Genomic DNA, 27,294 nt, shown 5'->3' with positions numbered 1-27,294 from the left:
AAAAACTTAGTTCCCAAGATTGGTGGTGCGTTGGTGATAAGGGATTGTTAATATTCTTATACCATCAGGTGGTTCATTTGCCCGTCTGCCTACCTATTTAAAATAGAATAAAATCTTTTATATGTGAATATAATATCTAAGTAGATGTATTACTTAATAAGCAAATCTGCATTACTTATATAAGATAACATTGTTTTACATTTGTCCATAATAGTGACAGCAAACATTAAATAGTACAAATCTAGGAAAATGTTTCATATCTTTGTCTTGATAACTTAGACTGACTTCCGTTATGAGCTCGTTCCTTATTTAAGTGTCTATTTTTCTTTGTCTAAATGGAAAGTCTCATGACTTAATAAAGTAATACCGTTACTATATTAAGGCGTGAGACTTTCCTGCCTTAATGTGTTGTTACCATCTGTAGGTATTGGTGTGCTTAAATATCTTTTTTTTTTTTTATAGAATAGGAAGGTGGACGAGCATGTGGGCCACCTGATGGTAAGTGGTCACCAAACGCCCTTAGACATTGGCATTGTAAGAAATGTCAACCATCGCTTATAGCCAATGCGCCACCAACCTTGGGAACTAAGATTTTATGTCCATTGTGCCTGTAATTACACTGGCTCACTCACCCTTCAAACCGGAACACAACAATATCAAGTATTGCTGTTTTGCGGTAGAATATCTGATGAGTGGGTGGTACCTACCCAGACGGGCTTGCACAAAGCCCTACCACCAGTAAATCTTACTATGTTGCAGTTCTAACGAGGCAGTTAGAAAAAGTACATAGAACTGTACCATAACCAACTTACCATAATATATCAGCTTAGTGTGTTGCCGATTCTGTGGTTCCGGGTTCGATTATTGGATCAGGCCAAGGAAATATTTGAGTTATTATCTCGAGAAATGATTCTACTTTTATAAAATATATATAAGCTAATAATTATTATTATAGGTATAATTTTGGGAACTAAGTGTTCCTTGTGTCTGTAGTTACACTGGCTCACTCACCCTTCAAACCGGGATACAACAATACTAAATACTGCTGTCTGATGGTAAAATATCTGATGAGTGGGTTGTCAGACAGGTTAGCACAAAGCCATACCACCAAGAAAAGTGTGATTTTTGCAGTTATTATGTTCGTTTACAAAACTTTCATTATAATGGTGGTTCTTCTTTGGTATAACGGACAATAATACGTTTTGAGATGAGAAGGACGCTTAAGTTTATTCATACAGAAGTTACAGTTATTGATACAGGATTGTATTTAATTAAAAAACATATTTTGAATATGACGTTCGCTATATTTACTGTCTCTTTCCCCCGCAGACAATAATCTTTATGTTAAATGGCGATGAATTATACTCAATCATTTAATTGTATACAAGTTATCCTTATATAATAAGAATGAAAAAATGTATTGTTATAACTTTAAGAGCAAAATTATAATTAATACATAAAATACATGTTCTGTTGGCTTCGGCCACTGAGAATTTCATCTCAGAAAGTTCTCAAAACTTTTACTGGATTTGCTATGCCAGTGACAAATTTGTTTAAATATATGATTGCTATGTTCCCATCAGTGACAAATAATAATCCATGGATACGAGATCGAGGACAGAAATCAAATAGTTTTGCAAAGAACTTTAAAAAGCAATGGTTGTTTTAGTTGATAATTATTCTAGCTTTTATTATTTGCTCGTTAGATATTTAATGTATTGTGCTTTATATGCAAATCACATCTGTAATCTAAATAAGATCGCTACGGATGTATTTGAAAGTAACAGATTTGCAACGTTATAAATTATGCACGCTTTTACGAGTTCAAGAAGCGGCGAGTATTAAGTGATCCGGTGGAGACGGTTAAGGAATGCCATCTCGATTTGTAAGATATTTTCCGCGGTTTGTTATAACCGTAATATGGACGCAACTGGTATTAAGTTGCGTTACTTTAAAGGCAAATATAATTATTTACGTAAGACACCACCTGCTGATTTTATTGTACTGTTGCAACTCGTGTTATTATAAGAATTGAATGATATTTACACAATAATTCACAACTTCCTTAACGTTTGTTACTTGACGGAATGCTTTAAAATAAATAACAAAATGAAATGCACTTATTTTACACTTTTATATATGTGTGTGATCCATGTGTGAAGATGAATTAGAAAAAAAAGGTATAAATAATTACCTCTGTGTTTGATACTGAAGCACTAGGCTCATAAATGTGCCTCAAATAAGGGTACTTAGGATCTTATAAAATAATAACTAAATGGCATAAATCATTTAGATAGAAAAATACATCAAATGAACACCTATGTTCTTAAAGAAAATTAACAAGGTTCTAATTTTTTTTTTTAAATACTATTTTGTATTTTAAAATAATATTTTTACAATACGTAAGTCATACTATAGCTACAAATTAGCGAGTTAGTTAATAATATTCAGAATCACATGTCTTCGAGTTACACAAGACATTGCTTATCTATTGTTACGGTTTCTTATATTAACTTAGTAACACTTTTCATATTAAATTCGACAAACGGTTCGTTTTATATTTCGGAACTTCCTTAAACTGTTCCGATAACTTTAAATGACGTCACTATTATTAGCAGTTTGCGTAACGTATCAGGAAAACCGGGCACAGGTTATAATTGTTTTTATATATATGTATTTATATATCAGGTAATAAAAATCTGCTACAAGAAATACAATAGTTAATTAAAAGTGCTAGCAACCCCGAACGAAGTTATTGTAAAGTTGGCAATAAAAGCTAACTTCAGAGCGGTTAATTTATTGAAGAAAAGGCTGTATAGTGTAATGCTTATGCCTTACTAGTTTCCTAGTACCCCTGACAACGTATGGAATAATTCATGATTGTTCACTAGTTAAGACTTGTAAGCGTAAAAATAAAAAACACACAAATAAAAAATAAACATTTTCCTATATGTACGAGGATGTGTAAGATACAATAAAAACAAAACAACAAATTGTCACTTGTTTAATAGATACATAGGCTAAATGTTTTGATTAAAACTTTTACTTCACGAGTATATTTCGAAATTATGAATGTCAATATTCATTTTATCCACTAGTTGTCTCTTAACGCAATAACAGGAAATATTGCTGATTGATGATTGCATGTTCATTTGTTGATGAGTAACTAGCTTAAGTATATATATAACGGACATATCTGAAATTGGCATACATATTACGCTTTACACAACTAAACTTTTTATTTATTAAAATCCTTAGTTACAATACATACATAGGTAGTATGTGTTGTGCGTTCTTGAAAAATGCAAAGATATTGAAACGGGTTTACGGAATAAGGAGAGACAGCAGATGCCATTAATAATTTCGTTAGATGGCTTTTTAATATGAAATACTATATAATAAATTAAAAAGCGGTTTCGGTGCGACTTATATTTCTCACTACTAACTTATAATTTAACATTTAAACATATTCGTCTATTATTAAAACAGTTATTTATTATTAATTCTTACATTACGTATCGAATTAAATTGGTTTTAGTAGTCGATATGAGTTCTTAAGACCTTGACAAGTGAGACAAAAGTATCCATAAGCATACAACGTTCATTGTAATATGTATTGTACACATAACCCCTTAAAATGCAAACATAAAAACAACACAAAAAAAAAGTAAAACAATGAAACCAGTAATTTTCTTTTATATATTTTGAAAATTTGAAAAAGGAATGCACAGATGTCGTTGGATTTATATTTTATAAATATTTGGTATTCAATTCTTCAATAACCATTGTTATTTTTTGGTTCTACAATGAACAGCGCTCTGGATCTCGGAATGGAATGATAAATATTAAATTAATACGTAAAAGGACATATTGGTTTTGTCATTGCATACCTTAGAACAAATAGAGCGGAATTATTAACACGTGCATAAATTATACTTGTTGCATTATGTACTGTGCATATTGGTAAGGTTTTTGAATTGAAATTCCTGGATACAATGAGGTCGAATTTAAGTGCAACATTGTATGCGTAATGTTTGTATGAAACACTGCTAATGATAAAAAGTATAACTTGCGTTTCTTACATCTCACTCGACTAAACTCTCCTAGTTTACATTAATATTATTTTTAATATATAATAATATAGTTTATTTTTTAAAAGAAAATTACAATTACCAGAAACGTATTTATAGTTTATAATCTACGTCGATTTGGTTAAGAAGAAGGTTTTATTTATTTTTATTTCACTTCTAGTATTGAATATATTCTGTGACGCTATGAAGCTAACGCGAGTGGCTCAATCAAAGTTTGCTTTAGAAGAGTGCAGTTTGGTTTGAAATTATTCGGAATTTTGATGATGTTCATTTTTATTCCGACAAAAAAAAGGTTATTGATATATTTTATTTAGTTAGTCCTGTAACATATTTTATTACTATGAATTACGTATCCGCTTAGCTAGACGTGAACTAAAATTTGTATTAAGTATGAATTTAAAATAAATAATAATAGTATCTTATGTACATAGTGTGTATTTTTTTTTTATTTTCATTTTAATTTTAATATTGAAAAGTCGAATTTTTAAAACTATTTTAATTAAGTATGTTACAAATTAGGTATCTTTAGTTTTACTCCTAATCATCTTCGAAGTATGTGATATGTTTGTGATAAGTTATTTAATCAATTTTCATACATTTTAAAGTTACTTGTTTCCCTTATTTCTGTGGATCATACAACGTGTTGAGTTTCCACATTATGTTAAATGTGTAATACATTGTCCACTGTTCACATAGAACATAGGATATCAGGAATAATGTTGAAACCGTGTGAAAACTTCATTCATTTTACGGTCTCATACGAAGCATTTAATTGCACTTAACGCTTTCTGTTTTTCTATCTGGCTTATCAGCTGCTTAGTTAATGTAATTGCGTGTGGTTGGTTTTAAAATCTTTAAAACGGCAACATTAATATTTTTATTGTTTCCAAGTTCCATTAAAGTTTTTTTTTAACGTAATATGAATCCGATCACCTTTTTAAAGCGAAGATAAATCCAAAAACTATCGATATCATATACAGTCAGGGGTGGCGTTGTGGTTTCAGATAACATAAACTGTCATTCATCGGTTACCCTCAATATTACCGACATTATCAAAATCAATCAGGCTATAGAAGCGATACAATGATGTTTTACTAAATAAAATATACTCTTTTACTTTTACTTATGACAAATGTAACAAAATCTGGATGGTTATAAACCTAACTAAGCATTCGATAGCTATTAGTGTATACACTCAACATATAAGTTAGAACTATAAAACATCATCTCAGAACACCAATAAGTTTGCAGGTATTGTCCGTCGTAGACGTAAACGATGTCGCGAATACGAGCTTGTTAATAATAAAACTTTTATATGTCTCTCCTCAGACTATATTGGACAGGAAGTTCGCCTTCGAAAGTTTCATATAACCCCGTAAAAGTACATAGTAAGCTTTACTTCTGTAATCCCCATAAAGCGGTATAACTATCAGAATACAATTTATATTGCTACTTCAAGACACTAGTATTTATTAGGCTGTAAACTATCCTTATACGGAAGAATCTGCCTTTGTTATAGAATTTTATGTCGAACATGTATAACCCTATTTAGTATTAAGGAAATTGATAACAATATATTTATTACATATATATTAAGTTTTGCCTGTTATGAAAATAACTGCCTTATTAAGTTAATACATTATTTGCATGATACTAAAGCCGACACAACATTTATTTATATTTTTGTCTGTCTGTTTGTCCGGCGTAAGCTTCGAAACGAGTTAAAAACACAAATGTACACAGTTTTCAAGGTACCGTCAAGTCGATTTAGTCAAAATCTTCTTTTGGTATAATTCTCGTAGAAAAAATCATGTGTCTGACGAAATTCTGTCACAAATTTATCCACCAACATGTATTGCAATAGCGTGGTGTAATCAGCTCCAAACCTTTTCTATAAGAATAGAAGACATTTTTCCTGTAGGACATACAACGGGCCGTTCAGTTATTTTACTTTTTTGCAAATAAGAATATATTTTTAAAGGTTTTATATGAGGTGTTTATTTCAACGTATATGTTACAGTTATTTGTATTTCAATGTAAAATATGATAATTTTATTTAACAAGAAAATGCTTGTTTACGTTTAAGAAAATACACGTTTTAATTGATTAATCAACTTTTACTAATTAATATATAATAATATTAAAAAATGGAATTATATTCACTGTTTTAATACTCAGTGAAGCTCATCTTCAACAGTAGGTTTTATTTATAAAATCATTATATTAATAATATATAAAGAACTATACCAAATCCGGCGGAAATTTATTGCTAGACGCAGGACTGGCTTAATTAGACGAAGGGTAACGTTGAGCCAACTGTGCTAAGTAAAATATGACACCTAGAGGCTTAGTGTAATAAATGTCGTATATTTATGTATATAATGCCATAGATATGTAAATGAATATGAAGAGCCGAAATAACCCAGTGGTTTAAACACGTGAAATTAAGTGACGATTGCGGGTTCGCAACTATGTACTTAATTTGTGTTTACATTTCATTTCGTACTCAGTTGTAAAAAACATCGTGAGGGCAGGTTTCTCATGTATAGAATGATATTTAAGACCAGTAGTAAGAGTGCAAGCTGTTACTTTTTTTTTATAATATGCATACGACGCAAATTAATGATTTGTGAAAAGAAAATATTTACGTTAGAATAGACTTGAAGCTGTCAAGGAAAATCGTTGATAATATACGTTTATATTACTACGTGGTTACGATCACGTTGTATTCGGTAATGTGTACATACATATATAATACGTGGTATAAAAATAAATAAAATGACAGTGCATTGTTTTAAATAAAGCCCATCTAACACGATCCACACATTAATGCATATTATATGTAAAATAATGCTTAAAATATGGCAAACGCTGACGTGCGTTACGGTTAGCAAAATAGAGCCAAGGAAATATTGCACGAAGCAGAAAAATATTGAGGGAGCCAGGCAAATATTTGGCGACATAACGACGGGGTAAAAAGCAAATGCCACGTATCTTTGCAGGGTTTCCAAGGGCTTCCCTTGTGAAATATTAGCTAAATTTGTCATACCAGCTGCTTATTCATACGGTCGGCTTAAATTACGTATAAAACTAATTCTCGGAACCCAACAAAAAGTAAACTTAAAACTTTCATATTAAAGTTGAATTATTCAAACTGTGATTTACGAAAGATTACAGTAGATGTGTACATTTGGTTCATTTGGTTTGTGCTTCTTGGCGTATAAGTTCATTTTAATTATCATAAGTGTAATCATATGCAATGAATCACTGTCAGATTTGCGGCATTACAAAGAAAATCGCATTAATGTATTAAGTAACAAATGAAAGAGTAAATTTTATTGCTTAAATTGATTACATCTTCAGCGCCATTTAATATATATTAAAATTCAGTAGACAGTTAAAATTTGTGGCGAGTGGTTTTATAATCATTTATGTACATGACAAAAATGTAGAAGATATATAAAAATAATTAACAATTTATACACTAAACGTAATTTTTACTGTTTCTTGATATCGATTAACCAAGGACTTACTATTTTTATTCTTCTTTTGTCTTTCTTAGCTTTTTTATTTCGTGTCTATTTTTAATACTCAATTTTTTCATCACTCAAACAGTCTGTATATGTGTCATTTATACAGGAACAGTCGGATAAATAAGTATAGCGGATGGTACGTAATACCTCCGTCCATTAGAGTAATATTCACCATTTCTTTACCGTCAATGTGGTACCTAATTTATGTTCCTCATGCTTTTAATTACACTAGCTCACACTCGCAATTCAAACAGAATCACGGCAATATATATTATAATAATTTTAGTAAGTGACATCCTACCACGAAATTATATCCAGAGTCATAAAAAACGGTTATTATTTATCAAGAAACTTTTAATCACATCACATACTTTAAAAATGTTAATACTAAAAAACTTTAGCAACAAGGCATATTGTCTTATGACATGGTTTTCAAAGCAATATTAGTTTTAATTGTTTTATGTAACAAAAGTATCATTATATTTTGTTTTTAATAAATCTTGTGATATATATCACTTAAAGTTTTGAGTTCGTGTTTTAGTCGGTATTTGTTTTATATTAATATTTCAAATATATCGACTAAGCAAATATGTTTCCGTTTCATTTTTGTTTAGTTTAAAATTATTTTATAGCTCTTTGTTTTAAGTTTTCGAATACCGATTTATCTTTATTTCAATACGACAGAAACTTACATATTATTCATATTTACCCAAACATTTTGAGACTAGAATGTTTTTTTAATGACGCCGAAAAATGTGCTAAGTTAACACTTGTATTGTTCTTTTTTAAATTCTTAAAATTATTTAAGGCATTTGGAGATACCTATAATATATTTGGTTTAGTATTTCTATAATAGTATTCCCATTATTGGTCGTTATTTACTAAACGTGTTGGAATCTCCATGAAAACCACTATTTATAGACAAATATCTGTTCTTAATATATTGAGATGACTAAAACATTTTATTACAGCAGACTTAGGCGTCTACTTTGTAAATCCAGGTAATTATTATGTAGCACGCAATAAGCCTTTATTTACGTGAACTTGGCAATTTTATGCTTCTATCATTTGTAGATGTGGAATGCCTCGGTAATACCTTGGGAACAAAAGCTGGTATTTAAGTTTGAGCTAAGTACGGAGTTGTAAGCAAGTTATTTTTACAAATGAATTTCGAAGTTTATTATTTTCCGGTGAAGTAAACAAAGGTGCATTGCATCATGAATCACTACATGAAATTATTTTGTTTTTACAGTTTAGTTATATTTTGGCAATATAGAGACGAATAAAATCCGCTGAGTTTCTTTCGCCGGTTCTTCTCAGGGCGGATTTTCTTTTTCGAACGGTAAAGGTGATAGTTTTTACTTTGAGATTGAGATAAAGATTAATTTATTGTAGGATGTATTGTTTTGAAAGAATTAATATATTAATATTGTTATTACAATTTTAAAATATGTATTATATTTATTCTATATGAAAAAAAGTTCGACGCATCAAAGCGCTTAATTCGAAGCTCACTTGTTTTATTAATCGTTTTGGCTATCTTCAAGGCGCCATAACCTGCCTAATGACTTAATGTGTAGTGGTTATATGGGTGTGGTGCATTCATTACTGGTTTTAAAATTATAGAATTTACATATTATCTAACATAATTTAATTAAATCGACTATCTTGTTGATAATAATTACATTGATTGAGGATAAAAATATTACGTTATAAATTTAATTCATTTTAAACATGCACGGCTTATGTTTGAAGTATTTTTTAACTTATCAGTGTGAGTTGTTCGTTAATATATCAGAGGGTTTCGATTTTTTGTATTCAATGCAAGTCGAAGCGATTTTCGGTCGCCTTTCTTTCATCAGTCTTTGATCACGTGACTAATGTCCTTCTTAGATACATTCTAGGGTTTTCTACGAACAAATTTGTTAATTGATTGGTATTTAGGTCTGCCACTAATCTGCCTTGTTAATTAGCTTTAACACGCGGGATCGCTCACATTCATAATAATTTTATTATTTGATTTTTATCTAAGCAAAAAATCACACAGATCTGTTGCCAGATGGAAACGAACAAATACTCTGATATATAAGGATATTTGATATACAAATATTACTGAATGAAAAAGTCATGGTGACCGAATTCCTGGTTCAGGCGAAAGCGACCAATCTCAAGGACTTTTTATCCATGTAAGAGAGTGCATAAGTAAGAAAACACAGGGGCACACCGGTTGGATGGCAATCCGACACGACCAAGAGATCAGGTGCAGGACCCACAACTTTAGACGCTTTCCGACGGTAACACATCTTAACTCCGAGCTGCTACTGGAAATATCTTGAATAAGAAACTCAATAACTTTATTATTGGTCCGAAGCGGTATTTGGCCCTGGGATTTTCCGACTTATATGCTAGCCATTACATTTATAAAATTAGTATGGATTTTACAATTAGTCAGAAGTATCTTAAAAATTTGTCATACAACGAATTTATAAATCGAAATATAGCCTGGTATATTTATAAAAGCAAAATTACTTGCTTAATGCAATCAACTAAACGGCTCAAGTATTCCACTAAACAATAACAATGTTTTGCAAAAATTATAATGTGACCGACGATAAATAAAAAAATATTTATTATTTATATTTTTGTTTTGAGCGTTAAATAAAACATTATTTGAACTTGACCAGGTATATTATAGAAGACTATGGTGGTGGTAGTTTAGAAGAAAATATTTTGTTATGATTATTGTAGGAAGTATTAATGTCGTAAATTTTAATTTAAGTTCTGCGTGACATTTCTAATGGGGACATAAAACGCAGCAATATTGTGGCTGACATCACTCGAATGCAATCTAATATTAGCTGAATGTTGATCCAAATGCGTATTTCAGTATGTTTTGGCGAGCTGCGAGCTAGTCAGGAAGAGAAATCCTATTGCACGAACAAATGGAGTAGACGCAGCCTGGGCTTAGTCTTTTAGGACTTATTTAAATGCAATATATTGTGGTCGTGGACGCACGACAAACGCATCTGTTATTCCGTGTTCTTAGAACCGAATACAACTATTTCGTGTTTACACGATTTCAAACCACATTTCACAACATAAATGTAAGATTCGTGATAAAACTTAGCACAAGTCTATCAATTATTCTCAAATACAATATGTAATCTAATACAATTAATTATTTCTACTAATAAAAGTAGATATAATTTAAAATAAATATATTTTTAAAAACCATCCTGATTTTGGCGACATTTTTCAAGATATTGTCACTGCAGTAGAAAAAGTGCATTCAGTTCAATTACACTTATTGAAACTTCACACCATGTATGAGTGTATATGTACATATATATATACTGGCATGGGTAAATAAACACTTGAAAAATGCGCGTACCTTTTGTCAATCGTCCTTGTCTTGTGTGCGCCCAAGGCCGTGTACCGAAATTTAGCAATAGTCTTTGATGATTATTATTACTTTCCCATTGTGTTCCCATAATGTTAATATGTATTTAAGATAAGAAACGAACTCGTCTAAATGGCTTAAAACTTTTAATCGCTTGTGAGTAATATTTCTCGAATGGACGATAATGAGTTCTTAATGGCCGTTTTTAAATAAACATCAAAAACCGAACGATGTTTTTTATGTTGTCAGTCGAGATCTTGTACCTTCTCATTTATTAAAATACAAGAAGGATAAATAAAAGTCTAAAATAAATGAGTCTTAAAATATATAGATTTTTTAAAAAGAATATTAGCAATGCCCATTTTATTTAAGGAATTGCTAGTATTCCTATTTACCCCTCCAGCAATAGTCTAAGGAGTCAGAATCAAACCTGCGACTTTTACATCGCCAAGCGGTCCGTATACCTAGCGCTATTGACGATTGGTCGAATTTATTCTTTTGATTATACATATATTATTTTCTTAAATTAAAATTTTTATTTCACCCATTATATTCTTTGTTTCCTTCACGCTTCGACAGAGCTTCAACTGACAAGGTCACGAGTTGATCACGGTTAAAATTCTTATATAATGCATGAAATGGATAACCTACGTGACGTAGCTAAAGTCTACACCAATAATAGCCCCAGGACATGGCCCTCCAAGCAGCACACTCAATCAGGGTATTACGTGTGTTGTCCACAGGCGCACCAATTTTCTGATTAGTGTCACCCGCCTTGCTATTTACGAAGATATTTATCAAAGCAGTTATGTCAGGTAAGCACCTGCATCAGCTTTAATGTCAGCAGTCCAGTTCTCCTCTGGTTTTTTGGAAGAGAGATATGTCGATAGGACTATCCACATCCTTTGAATTGAACGAACACCGTTTGCTCACTCGGCCACCTGGTACCTATATACTTCCGCGAATACCCCGACTTGATGTTGTATCCAGGCCGCCTAACGTTTTAAAACTCCTAAAAGAAATTCCTAAGAAACAGGTATTGCAAGTTTTTTTTTCAAATAATAAAGATTAATAGCTTCGTAGTAAAAATAGTATTAATATAAAAAAAAGTATCTACATGTCCTTTATAAGAACTCGTTCGTCATAAATTAAAACATTTTGTCGACCGAGCTCAGACCGTAGCTTAGAATTAAGCCCATGTAATGTAGTTATAGATTGTTCGGCGTGTTGTTGAACAAGTCCGATTTTGCTTATAAATTACATATTATTCTATATAATGAATATAATGTTGGTGAACATGTTCGATTTTGCATAATACTATAACTATATAATAAAACTTTGATTTAAAATACAATTTATTGAATGTATTCGCGTGTTTGATTAATTGGGATAGTTTTTTTTAATGAAACTTGTCTGTCATTTTCAAGAAAACTTTAAAGGTGTAACTTTATACATGTAACAGTATGAAATGAATGAAACGTTTCTTGTACAAAACGATATACATTTTTAACATTAACCTAATAGACCACAATGGTTTATCAATGCCGCACTTTTTACCTCAAATGTTAAGTGTGATTTTTAAATATTACAAATCCGTACATATAGAGCCTTTTCAGTTTATTATTTAAGAAATAATCTTTTTGTTGCCACACACTTAAGTAAACAAATAAAGTCAGCTTAAATTTTATTTATATTCTCTGGCAAAAAGGAGCCAACTAATTATAGCTAAGTACATAACACTTGTTTTCATACTACCTTAATTTGCGAACTATATTATTATTATAAATATCAATAAGCTGACAACTACCATTTGCCTTAATTCTGGAATCAAAACAACGAATCATGTGTTTAATGTATTCAAACATTGTTGTTTAGTCTAATGACGTATGTATGTGATGGGAATATACGGCAATGTTTATAATTATGTATTTATTTTTGTTGGCGATTAAATAAATTGTTACATATATACTAGGAAACGGCGCGCAGGCGCCACATGGCCCGATCTGCGCCTGTGCAACCGTGGGAATTCGTTAAATACGCAACTAGTTTTAAATAGTATAATGTTTTGACCTGTCATGATCTAGTCTAGTTTTATATATACCTATATATATAGCTGTGTCAAATCAAATTAGAGGAGATAAAACACAAGTGTATGAGTGTACTGTACAAATTTTTGGTTGACTTTAGAAAAGCACTTAGGAATACTGTTTTATTCGAGATTTAAAGTAAAAAAGTAACAGTCTGTAATTGTCCCACTTTTTGTATTATTTACAATGCCTTTATTGTAAATGTTAAAAAAAAACAGACGTAGCAATCAGTAAAAACTTTGCATCTGCTTGCTTATCAACTGATGATTCAGACCTGACTTTTGGCATAAGCAATATCAAGAGTATTCAAAAATTTCATTATTGCAGTAACTTGCCAACAAGATCTCTAATCATAACAAATAGTGTAAAGATTCAATGATTATTCTTACGAAATAACGTCATCCCTGATACTAAAATAAATGGTAACACTTTTCTTTTTTTTAAATGTTTAATAGAAAAATAAATTAACAAATTACCTGATGAGGTTTATCGTAAGCACAACCAATTTATATTGGCAGTAATATATATTGACTGTTTCGTAAGCTGTCAAAGCGCTGCTAACAATGGAAATTAAGATTTTATGTCCCTTGTGTCTGTTTATATTGGTTTGTACTGGCTTATCAAACCATATTTAATTATTCCATCCATTATTTTGGTGGTAGAATAACAAGACATGTTTGCGCAAAGCCCTTCTACCAGTTAGTAAAATAAACGAGTTTTGTATTGTATACTTTATATATATAGGCGACCAATTCTACTAATTTATAAAGGTTACGATACGTTTCAGATTCAATTCCTCACTAAAATAAACCTTAGCTGAATTGTAACTCCTTTAGATCCTCAATTTTACTATTATGAAAGTGTTATGCTTATCGTAAGCATAACTTTGCCGATTCTATTCAGATCGACGTTCGACCGAACCATTGTGAGACCGTTGTGTTAGTAGAATAGGAAAACGGTTAAACAGTAGATCTCGAGATGCTGCGTGAAAATTCCAAAATTGGTCATGTTCGAAATATTTCATTGAGTTTTTTAGTTAAGGGATTCTTTCTAGTAGCTCGAAGTTAGGAAGGTAAGGTTTTATTAGGCAATGTAGTTTCCCTATTTTATCACGTCGTGTCGTGTCGACTTCCTGTTTCATTAGATTATGAGAATGAGGGTATAAAGAGTACACCTGTTCTAGCACTACACTTGTGCACTATAATATCTCAAGCTCACTTGGCTGGTCCTGAGATTAACCGCCACGCAGGAAATTCTGTCAGAGTGACTTCACACAATAAATAGTCTACTTGATATTATATCAAAATAATTCTAACATATTATTGCCAATCTGAGCTTACAAATTAATTTCTAAAGTTATTCGAGATATTTATTGCAGTGATAAAATATAATCACGGTATGATAATGACTCCGGCGTATTATGTCAAGTATTTCTTAACGGACATGCGAGTCGTTGTCGACATTTTGATTGCTTGAAGTGGTTGTTTGAACTTTAATGTACAAGTTTATACGAAAGTGAACCACAAAATGCATTAATTATTAAATTATTTTATGGTTATTTAATTATCGTAAATTATTCAAACCGAGTCGTCATTTTCTTTCCCTTTCGTTTTTTTGTATGGTTTTGTTCCCCACGTTTCCTGTTCTAAATATAAATATATTTAATTTTATATTTGTGTAACGTATGCATGCGTATCACGTGCCAGTATTATTAATCTTAAACCTTGTTATAAATTATTAAACTGCGTAAAAACATATTAATATCCACAGTTATTTTAATTGAATAGAGCTATTACTTTAATTTGTGCGTTGACTACATTAATGCGATAATTTGATATTAATTAATCGTAAGGTTTTAATGTGATGTGACAAGTTGTTTATTTGATTTGGACCTATGCTGATTATACATCTGTGCTTACGTTTGATATGGTCTTCTTAAGATATATTTTAGTTAAACTTTATTTTTTATAATGTATTTTTAATATTCGATAAAATTAGCAGAAACATATTTCCTAATAGGCGCACTGTAATGAGAGCAGAAAACCTTTTTTTTTAATTATGTAGTAATGGTTATTATTATTTGGGATAAAATAATAATTTTTTTTTTGGGATGTCAAAGGATAAATAATATGGAAGTAGATAATTACTTCCACTGGTCGCAGGGAAGCTGGTTAATTTCTTGTACAAAACATCGAAATTACTATTTAATGGTAAAATTATAGGATTTTTGACAATGTTTTAACCAAAAAAATAATAATTAAAAACTATTATTTTTATATACAATAGAATGAATTGTTATTATTATCTTGATTACACAAATAATGAAGTTGTCACTAATAAATAATATTATGTAAATTGTTTCTTATGTAAAACTTAGTGCAACTTGAATTTGACCTAGTATATATGGTAATAAATATGATGACAAATAAATTTATATTTTACATTTATTTTCCAATGTGGTAACTACTATCCGAAAATACCCTTAATTATTTAACTGAGATAAAGAAAAAAATACAATCCTATGCGTAGGTTACTTATATTTATATAAGGTCAATTACAATTTGAATCCGGTTTCTCTATACATTCACCTATGAATAGCATTGTAGTTTGATTATAGAATTAAATTCTTTATGCTTTTATACAAAGACTGACGAATTTTTTTACGTGTATGTATTTGGCGCCATGTTTTTAGGTATAAAAGTGTCTAAAAAGTATTTAAGTTTTTGTCACGGCAAAACGAAGAGGTGTTAAATACATGATACCGTATAATATTTATAGGATTCTGTCTATTAGTAATTTTTAATATCTATATATGCTCTAAAAGAGTACATTATTTTGTTGTTTCAAAAGTAAATACCTAAAGTAGGTCCTGTCCTGATTTTGGCGAAAGTCAACCTCGAGTCGCGTCGGTCTCGTTTGACCTTTCTGGAGTAACGGAACTTAACATTTCAGTTGCTTTTCGTTCATGATAAAATGTTATCGTTGGTCTTTTTAACAACTATTTCCATTTTTAGGAAGTAATCTTGGAATTTTATCAAAGTACCGTAGTAGTAGTAATATGGTACATCAAAAACATTCAAAATTAAGACTATTATTTAAGTGGAAATCCTACTATTATTTTTTGAGAAAATGTACGTTTAAATATTAGGAGCAGCGTGCCTATTATAACAGTTAGAATGAAAATTAAAGTCTAAAAAATATTGTTCGTATAAAATGAGCGAAGACGAATGAGAATTTATTTGAATAAATTATTATATATATTAAGGAAAAGTATTAGAGAGGCTCTCAACTACTATCTATAACGGTGATTCTCAACCACTGTGCCGCGGCGCTTTTGTGGGCCGCAAAATTCTAAGTGCCGCCAAATTTTAGACACAATGTTAATATTATTAAATAATATGATTTAAAAAGAAAAATCCTTTTAACAGGAATATATTTAAATCCATAAAATTTGATTGGGTTCGTAATCTATTTTTTTGTGTATAGGGTAAGTAAATAATTTTAAAACTTATATATTTCTTTGTGTGCCGCCAAATTTTGAAATCGTTAAAAGTGTTCCGCAACAAAGCGAGCGCAGCAGCAGAGATAGCAGATAGCAAAGATGGTCTAGCGGCTTTATTAATCGCGAGTTCAATCCCAGCCGAGTACATTTTTAAGTGTTATATTTCTTTATATTATTCATCTCTTATTCGACTATACTACAGTTAAATAAGTACTCAATTAATCAAACAATAACTTAACAATGAAAAGCTTTGCAAAAGCGATTCGTAGTTCTATTATCGTGGTCATGGTGCCAGCGGTGGCACTGCGCCATGCACTAATGAAAATATCGCGTGAAGGCCGCTCGTTTAAATCCCATGAGCCAGCCAATCTTGATACTTGATTTTGTTTATAGTCTGAATTTGTGCGCTACTATTTCGGTATCGTATACTTTTTTTATTTCCATTTTATTTAATTGTTTTATTTTTTATGTTACTTTATTAAAATTATTTTAAATGATATGTATATGATATGATATGTTTATTTAAATTTAACTCGATTTTAACATTACGTTGATTTTGATTACGAGTCATTGAATTAGAATTCAACATTCCTGATGTCCGACGTAATATTTCTTAAACCTTAAATTACCAACTTGCTATATAAAACATACAATATCTTAAGGCAATATTGTTTATTTAATTATTTTCTTTCCATCCAAGCACCGCTTTGCAAATTTTATAGTCAAGTCCTTTATCCAAAGGTTGTCTAGAAAGGTTCCCTCTTTTAGGGATTAAACCGTCTTTCGTACATACATTTATTTCATACTAGCTTTCGACTGCGGCTTCGCCCGCGTGTTAGGCTAAGCGTGGTCGTTGGGGCTTAAATTTGCTTCATACTAAATTTCATTAAAATCGGTTCAATGCTTTAGACAAAGTTACATTCGCATATTTATTATTAGTTTATAGTTATAAGTCAATTTAATCTATTACTAGTAAGTACTAGTTGACTAAATTCGGTATTTTTTTAAGTTTAAACGTCATTGAGATTCCCGTAAAAAAGTAGGTTCTATCTCTATGATCATAGTCGTCATTAATCAAAATTCAAACACCATTCAATGTTCGTAAATTTTAAATTTTTTGGAACTGGATTCTTTAAAATTTCTAATCTGTGCGGTCTTTTGACCACAGACTATTTGACATTGGCCGTATGAATGTTATATTTTGTTTAATATAATGATTTTTGTAAAACAAATTATAATATATAGATTTTTGTTTGCATTCTTTTTCAATATAAACTTTAAATGTGTATAAAACGATTTACAAATTGTTTTCGAACATTATTTGTTTATATTTATTTATTCGTTTTATTTGGTTTAAGAACACATATTTTCTTTTTTCATCAAAACAACTTGACGCTGGACTCAATTTTGGATGGTTAAATGATTCGTTTGGCTTGACCTCATAGCGTTCACTTCACCCACATTACTAAGTACTCTCCCAATGTAGCGCTTTGTGAGTTATACCTTCATTTATTCCGCGTTTATTTTGTCTAGTGCTAAATTAAGACATGAATACATTTTTCATAAAATGTTTACTTGCATATAGTTTGTATAATTTTTTAACTTATTTTTTTACAAAACTGACATTCTCACACACACTTCGACATTTAAAATAAGATAATTTTAAATAAGTATATTTCTATTGTAATATTATATTATACCAATACTAATAATAATTTTATAATAATAATAGTTTATATCAGGGCAAGTCCAGTACCAATTAACTTAAATACTTATGTTAGTAGATGTAAAACATTGTCGTTTAAATTACCTTATTTTTAATAATTCGTGTAGGTACCTAAAACCAATGTCATAACATTGTGAGATGCCCATGTCTGCGTAAACCCTGAAGAAAAAAAAATGTTGCTATAGCGTATTAATTTTAGTTAATATGAAAAAGTAAAAACGTAACAGGGACTTCCTCTCGGCTCGGCTCGCGGCTGTCTATAGACATGAGCTGAATTTCATTCGGCATATATAAATCTCTTTCTCTTTTTATAAATAAAAATTAATCACATGAAAACGTAAAGTACTTTGAACCTGCAATTTTTTTTAATAATAATAATAATAATAATAAAAATTTATTGCTTCAGATAGGTCGTACATTACAAAGTAACTCTCAAGAAAAACATACATATTTTTTATGAGATACAAATTATTCATACTGGACACATTTTTTCTAATTTACCACTCTTTTTCATTGACGACCGTATCGCAATTGGTTGCAAGCTCAGCTATGTGCTGTGCTATGCCCAGCGCTGATTTTCAGCTTGCTCCTTCTATATTATGTTGATTTAGTTGAGAGCGCCGCACCGTTCCGTATCATATTAAAGTATAATGAAAATGATAAAACAAAAAATAAAAAAAACAAAAACTGATATAAAAGCAAGTAAAAGAGAAACCAGTGACATAATTATATAGCACAAAAAGAAGTAAATAAGCAATTTCTCCAGATCAATAACTACATTTTAAAGCTGAACATTAATAGAACAACAAAAACTTAATACACGCATGCACATCTTCGCATCATAACAACCATAACTCTATGTGTACGTCATGGCTAGGACAATTGAAACTATGATTAAATAAAAATAAAGAGAAGTCTAAGTTTTTAGGATTCTATTCTTTCATATTTTGCTTCATTCGCATTAATTTGTAAAGTTTTTGTTACGTAGTCACTTCTACTTGTAGACGAAGGTAATATTCTTTAAGGCATTTTTTTAAAATTACAATTGAAAAATGACATTCACGTAAGGGAGGTGGTAGGTTATTCCAAATTTTTGCTGCAGCATATTTGAAAGAACCTTTAAATCCTACTGTCTTATGTTTAGGAATTAATAGTTTAATCTTCTCATTTTCTCGGACACTCCTATCTTTTCTATTCTCTAGCCAGTCAAGCTTTTGATATAAGTAATTTGGCTTTTTGCTCCGTACAATTTTATGTAAAGATACTGCTAGATGAAGCTTCCTACGTGATTTCATGTTTAAAATATTGTGACAATTAATGAAAGGAGCTACATGTGATCTCTTAGGAACGTCAAAACAAAACTTAGTGCAAGCATTTTGAACTCTTTGTATAGCTTTTTCGGTCTTTTTCAATAATCTGGGACCATACACTGTGTCACAGTAATTAAAAATCGATAAAATAAGTGACTCAACCAGGGTAACTCTCACTTTCTCCGACATGAAAGGTCTCAAGCTATATAGAACATTTAATTTATAAAAAGCATTTTTTATTTTCAGATTTAGATGTTCTATAAATCTGAGATTTTCGTCAACGTATAGACCAAGATTTTTTGCAACTTTTACTTGTTCTAAAGATTCATTGCCTATTTTGATCTGTAAGTTGTGTCCCTTAATGCATTCACGTTGATGTTTGCTGCCCAGTACCATATATTTTGATTTATTCGCATTAAGAACTAAATTATTTTTTTTCCGACCACTGAGATATATGTTCTAAATCATTATTTATAAAATTTACTGAAATGTTTGTATTTTTTGGATCAAAGTGTAGATATACCTGAGTATCATCTGCGTACTGATGTATCTTACAGCTATTTAACTCGCGACTTAAATCCACTGTATATATGATAAAAAGGATTGGGCTTAGACTTGATCCTTGGGGGGTTCCACGTGTGTTAGATTTAATGTGCGAAATAAGCGGTTCCTTTTGTTCAGAACTTTCTATAGTAACATACTGTTTTCTTCCCTTTAAAAAAGACATGAACCATTTACAAGCATTGTGTGATATTCCATAGTAATATAATTTTGCCAATATAAGTTCAATATTTATACAATCAAAAGCTCTTGAAAAATCTAATAAAACGAGTATACTTCCGTTACCATTATCTGATGCCGAAAGAATATCATCTGTTACTGCTGATAACGCAGCGGCCGTTCCATGAGCTTTTCTAAAGCCAGATTGATGTTCTGGAAGTATGTTATGTGTTTCTAAGTAGGTTGTTAGTTGCATACATACGATTTTTTCTATAATTTTTGACATAACCGGAAGAATGCTGATGGGTCTTAGATCTTTATAGTTTTCTACTGATGTGATTTTTGGTAATGGTATTACTTTTGCTATTTTCCATGAGTCTGGAAACGTGTGTGTTTTGATAGATTGATTAATGATATAGGTAATAATATCAATATAATTTTCGGCTATAATTAATTTTTTTAGCCACTTTGCCACATCGATCATGTACTTCTAAAAGATAATATTGACTATTCATTGAATAAAATTAGTATGATCTGCTAAACCGTTAATTCTATTCAATAAACCTACGCTTTTGTGGGTTCGTTTGCGGAGCATTCTCGCAAATTATCTATTCGATATTCTGTGACATCGGAATTCAATAATGGGAGACCACTTTTGAGACATTCTCTAATATAAGACATACCCAAAACTTAAGGGTATGATATTATGTAAATATATTACATAAATAAAATGATGAATATGATATAATTAATTTCAATAAAGTATTAAAAATAATGTATGTATTATAAATAAATGCCATAATGTTATTTTAATGAAGTTATGTGCCACTTATTTTACGAACAAGTTAAAATGAAATATTTCGACTTGATTTGATTTAATTTCCTTTTACAAATACATCTCAAAGTAGCGAATATTCACTGATGTGCTACTATTATCCTCTTTAAAACAACACCAGGATAACGATTACACACTATGACTTATTTACTTGGTTTTGAGGAAGTCCATCTGAGTAGGTACCACCCAATCATCAGATATTCTACCGCCAAATAGCAATATTTGGTATTTTTTGGTATTGAGTGCCGGTTGGAAGGATGAGTGAGCCAGTTTAACTTCAGGCACAACGGACAATGTTATATCTTAATTAAAAATAAATAAAAAAATAAAAAAAATAACAACGTTGGTGGTGCATTGGCGATGTACGAAATGGTTAATACTTCTTACATGCGGTGTCCATCTTATGGTAAGTGTGACCAAATGTCGAATGACCTTTCGGATTCTCCAATTCCCGCCAATTTCTTAGGTCCCGCTGTTACTCCTTTATAAACCATCGTACAAAAATAGTAAGGCAATAGATACAATTTGAAATTAAATTTTATAAAAACAAAATAATTATTCAAATAGTTTTTGAATTGGTTGTTACTTACACTATTAAAGAAAAATATATTGCAGTGCTAATTATATTCTTGTGCCAGTTGCATTGTAAAATTTTGAGAAAACTACGACCTTAAAACAAAAGACTTGCAAACTAATAATATTTCACACTGTGATTTATTTAACGCATATTTCATCAACAGGCGGGTTAAATTATTAAAACACGATAATTAGAATTTTTAAATATGAATTCCATATTTTTTATACTTCAAATTAATAATAAATAAACGTAATGGCAATCAATTGAATTAACTTTTTTTAACTTTCGTAACGTACAAGTCAATGAACCTATCTATCTGTCAAAATAAAATGTGAAAGAAGGAAGTCTAAGCAATTCCTCCGAGTTGAGAGCCATCACTACTAATAAACGATCATGGACGACCAGTTTTAAATGGCGGTATCAATATCAAGTCTAACAGTTACATTCCCAATCAACGGGAGCAATTTAATTTTAGTGCTGACCACACATCGGTGCATTACTTATTTAAACTGATTGATCTCGAACTCCAACGTGTATGGAAACGAATGGTGCAAATTAATCAAGTTGCGGAGACGAGCTTTGAATGATTAATGTTAGAGAAATGGTTTTAACATGTTTCCTTTTTTAATTTGTTAAAATAAATAAATTGACTAGATCGTTGAGACTATTTTACCACGTGGTAACGTTTATTAACTCTTGCTAGCTAGCTTTGAACAATGTCTTTATTGGTGGAATTTTGTATTTTATACAAATAACTCGTCATTTTAAGAGCTCTTACTGTGTACTTCTCTTCTTGTCATATTATCAATATATTTCATATTAAATAAACACCTGATTATTTGTATTATAAAAAGAGGATTCATTGAAATAATATTCATGAATTTCGACGTCTTCTATATTTAAATAATGTCTCGTGTAAGAAAATTACAGTTGTCGAACAAAATCGAATAATACCTGAGGGTGAACATTAAGTTCGAAGGGGTCGTTATTCCTTCTATCTTGACTCTGTTCTTCATTTAAATATGCTAAAGCTTGTAGGTACAGCTGCTGGCATAAAATACTCAATGTATTGTTAACAGGAGCTCGCTGATCGTGATCTACTGTCTATGAAGGCAATAAGACCCCTACTACTAAGTCGTATATCACGCTGTACACGAACTTGAAAATAAAACAGCCAAAGTGTAACCATGAGCGAAGACAATTGTAACAAGAAAAATGAAACATAGCTTCAGTGCAATTAAATATGATATACTGTCTCATAATAAAACATTAAATATTTGATGTTTCAGACAGGCTTGTACGGCTTAAAATTTATGACCGACTAAAATGAATATTAATCTCTGTTAATACTTCATCCAATATAGGACTAAAAGCAGAGTCCACATTCTTACTCTTTAAGACGCACCTTTATTTTTCAAAAGCACAATTTTTAATTTCGATCCACCAAGGCAAGAGATTAGATTTATTATAATTTATATCTATTTTATTAAACACATATTAATTTTAATTAAAAAAAAAATATATATCCTCCAAATAGATTATTAGTAAAAAAGTGTTGTTTTTTTTTTAAATCTTTAATTTTCTGTAAAACTTAAATGTATAAGATAAATATGACAGAAAATATTGGGCATTACATAAACGATTAGGTATTACGAACCTAAAAAATATTTTAACGATAAAACATTTCGTTTACTAAGCAAATGTAAAGCAATATTATGCAATGTCGAGTGCGCTCGTCATTTTGATTACTTGTTATTGTGTGCTGTTATTGTTTATTGAGTCTTATGGTTTGGAATATGTCGCAAGATATTTGTAGTGACATTTTATTTTATAGAATAGGAAGGCGGACGAGCATATGGGCCACCTGATGGTAAGTGGTACCAACGCCCAGAGACATTGGCATTGTAAGAAATGTTAACCATCGCTTACATCATCAATGCGCCACCAACCTTGGGAACTAAGATGTTATGTCCCTTGTGCCTGTAATTACACTGGCTCACTCACCCTTCAAACCGGAACACAACAATACCAAGTTCTGCTGTTTTGCGGTAGAATATCTGATGTGTGGTTGGTACCTAACCAGACGAGCTTGTACAAAGCTCTATCACCAGTAAACATAACATAAAAAATAACGATCTATACAGGCATTTGTATATATTATATGTAAATAGAATATGACTGTAATGAGGCTTTGTGTGTATATGCGTTATGAAAATATTAAATTATTATAAAAATGTCATTATATATTTAACTACCAATGAAAGCTACAAAATCATTTCTAATACATTTGTAAGACTTCTATTTATTGTAATTTTATATTTATATTATAATTATAAAATATATTTATATAATAGTTATGTATTTATTTTTATAATTGAATTAAAATAAAATAATGTTACGACTAATAATCGATTATATTAATCTAAATCAATTAAATTAATATTCTGCAAAACATTTGAAGATATTAAATTCAAATTGATAAAAACCTCCGCGGAATCTATAATGAGCTATTAATTTTTTATCAAGAGCTTCATTACAAATAGCCGTAAGAATCTATTTTTTCTTTTTAATTGTAAACTGTTATAGATAATAAAAAGCAATTCCATAGGATAGTGAGTTTTATTTTTTTGATACATTGCATGTATATTATCTAATTAATAAGCTTATATAAAAACTAGCGCTTTATCGACGACTGCGCTCGCGTTGGAATACTAATAACCCCAGTTCAGGCTGTGCGTTGATATGCCAGGCAGTCATATCTTCTACAAAATTTGTTTGCATGAAACTTTGAGATGAAATTCATGTTCAGAAACCAATCCTACAAAATTTATTCTGATGTATTATATGATTTCCATAAGATCATAAGAGAAGAAAGATAAATTATGTTACTTCCGTATTTTTCAGAATACAAAGCCGTGGAAATGTCTCATCTGAAAAAAATACATGCTTGCGATTCTTTAGATAATTTTCGTACCATATCTATTTAAGTATTTCTTAATTTTAAAAAACATTGGATATAATATACCAAAATATGTTTTAAAATATCTATTATAAATATATATTATAAATATATAAAATCTGTATAAGGAGACATATTTTTTATCTATCTTTAGAAGGCTATATAAAGATAATCTAACATTCAAAATATATGCAATCTTTAATGTTTTCCTTCAACTCTTAAATCTTGTAATTTAAAATGAAACTCGTTTAAAAAGTCGGTCAGTTAGAGTCGTGAAACTTTAAAGAGACGATGGTAATTGTTCACAAAATGGTGATTGCCGTCCGGCTGTTAACGAACGCAGTAAAACAAGTGCACTTAAAAAGTAATGAGGCTCAAATTAAAGATGCGATTCACTAAGCGGTGTAATGAGTTTTTTGGTGAGAGGTAAATCGTGGGTACGCATACCTAAATAACAGAGGACTGCGCTGAATTAACAAGTCAACGGAAATAAAACGAAATCTTGGGCTTCATAAACATTAATTAAAACAAGGTTTCGGTCATCTTCTTCACCTTTTTATATCTAAGGCTACTTTCACGGATATTGCACTGTATTATTACTTATAATTTAAATATAATAAAATATCCAATTATACTCAATTAATTGCTAACATATTGGCAATGATTGTTTATTATAAAACTTATTAATTGAAAATTGCAAACTTTAAACGGAAACATCACATATTATAAAGCAAAGTCACCCCGCCGCGTCTAAGACCGAAGGGAGTTTCATCAATGGATAGAATGGCTTATAAGGAAGGCTTTTGGTGTATAATTAATTATGGTTTGTGTAAATTGGCTGAAATGTGACGATGATTGTTGAAGATGTTGGAAAAATCATGACGACTCGGTGTATTACTGGCGTGCGCCGCATAAACTTATATATTGCGAAATTATTATTTTTTACCCTTATTTGACCCGCATGAAACCGCGACGAGAAGTTTATAAAAAAAACGATTGAAATGAATCGCTAAGTTGTTTATTTTGACTAAGATTTATATTTTCTGACAAATTAAACTATAAATATATACTTGTAAGAACGTTTTCTACATTGTCTTATTTGTTTATTGCACGCACAATTTACAAACACACAAAATAACAAGTAGTACATGTCTCCAACCTCTATAAAATGAAACATATTTTTGTTTTTTAGTCAGGAACATTATTTGGGCGAGGTGTGCGATCAATGAAATTAATTGTAAGATATATTTTATATTTTATAATGTAGCTAGATTTCCTGTAGACATTATGAAAATATACAAATCTTACGTACAAAGTTGTTGTGTTAAAAGATCCGGCAACATTCGCTCGGAATTTTACCGGTTAAATTTCTCTCTGACTGAGTTAACATAATGTCTGACTAAAAATATATATCTGTCTTGACACTGAATAGTTTTAAAACTATAAATATATATTTCTGTGTCTAGCAAAAAAATAAAATCTAAAATAAAAAATCTATATCAAAATAGACAAAACAAATAGTAGTAAGCTTATGAAAATTTGAGTAGTGCTGAAAATTGGTACATGTTTTTAGTATACTTAAAATATCAAAAATGTTTGCTTCCGATTTACATTTTATTAGGTCCTGCTATCGCTGACTGAAACTGAGAATGACTATTTTTTTTTAAATATATCTGAATATTGGACCTACAACTACAAAAATCTATTGTTAGTTTTTTCCAAAACTAATTTAAAACAGAAAATTGTTTTAACATTTTTTTCCAAAATAGATTTTGCACGAAATACAAACGAGAAACGCATACTATGTATGATGAATGAATACCGAGATGGGCCAGTGGTAAGAACGCGTGACTCTTAACCTATGATCGTGGGTTCAAACCCGGGCAAGCACCACTGAATTTTCATGTGCTTAATTTGTTATTATAATTCATCTCGTGCTTGACGGTGAAGGAAAACATCGCGAGGAAACCTGCATGTGTCGAATTTCACTGAAATTGTGCCACATGTGTATTCCACTTATCCGCATTTGAGCAGCGTGGTGGAATACTCTCCAAAACTTCTCCTTAAAAAAGGGAGAGGAGGCCTTAGCCCAGCAATGGGACATTCACAGGCTGTTACTGTAATGTTAATAATAATAATGTCCTCCAGACCAGACCTCTCGGCCACGGCGACCAATCACAAGAGAGATTAGCCAAATATGCAGGAGATATTATAGTGCACAAGTGTGTGCGCAAACACAGATGCATTCTCTATTCCCTAACTCTAATAATCCGATGAGACGGCAATCCGACACGACCGGAAAGAGTTGAGGCGCAGGACCAACTTTACGTGCTTTCGGAGGCACGGGAGTGAACACACTTTCAACTTCCAGACTCCGGGCTGCTATTGAGAATTTTCTCAATCCAATAAATTTTTATTGGCCCGACCTGGGAATTGAACCCAGGACCTCCAGGTCTGCGGCCTTACATCAAGGCCTTACTAGACTAACGAGGCAGTCAGTGTTACTGTACTGTTACTTACTTACTGAATTAATTCAAGCGCCATAACTGAAGAA

The 27,294-nt window shown here is 30.7% G+C and overlaps 1 protein-coding gene across 2 annotated transcripts in view; it reads left to right on the top strand.

The window, feature by feature from the left end:
* Positions 1–27,294, top strand: part of LOC126774277 (extracellular sulfatase SULF-1 homolog) — a 100,143-nt gene that overhangs the window by 21,768 nt on the left and 51,081 nt on the right. The window lies entirely within an intron of this gene.

This window comes from Nymphalis io, chromosome 2, assembly GCF_905147045.1.
Source record: "Nymphalis io chromosome 2, ilAglIoxx1.1, whole genome shotgun sequence".
Classification (NCBI taxonomy): Eukaryota; Metazoa; Arthropoda; class Insecta; order Lepidoptera; family Nymphalidae; genus Nymphalis; species Nymphalis io.
This window is presented reverse-complemented; position numbering and strand designations above follow the sequence as displayed.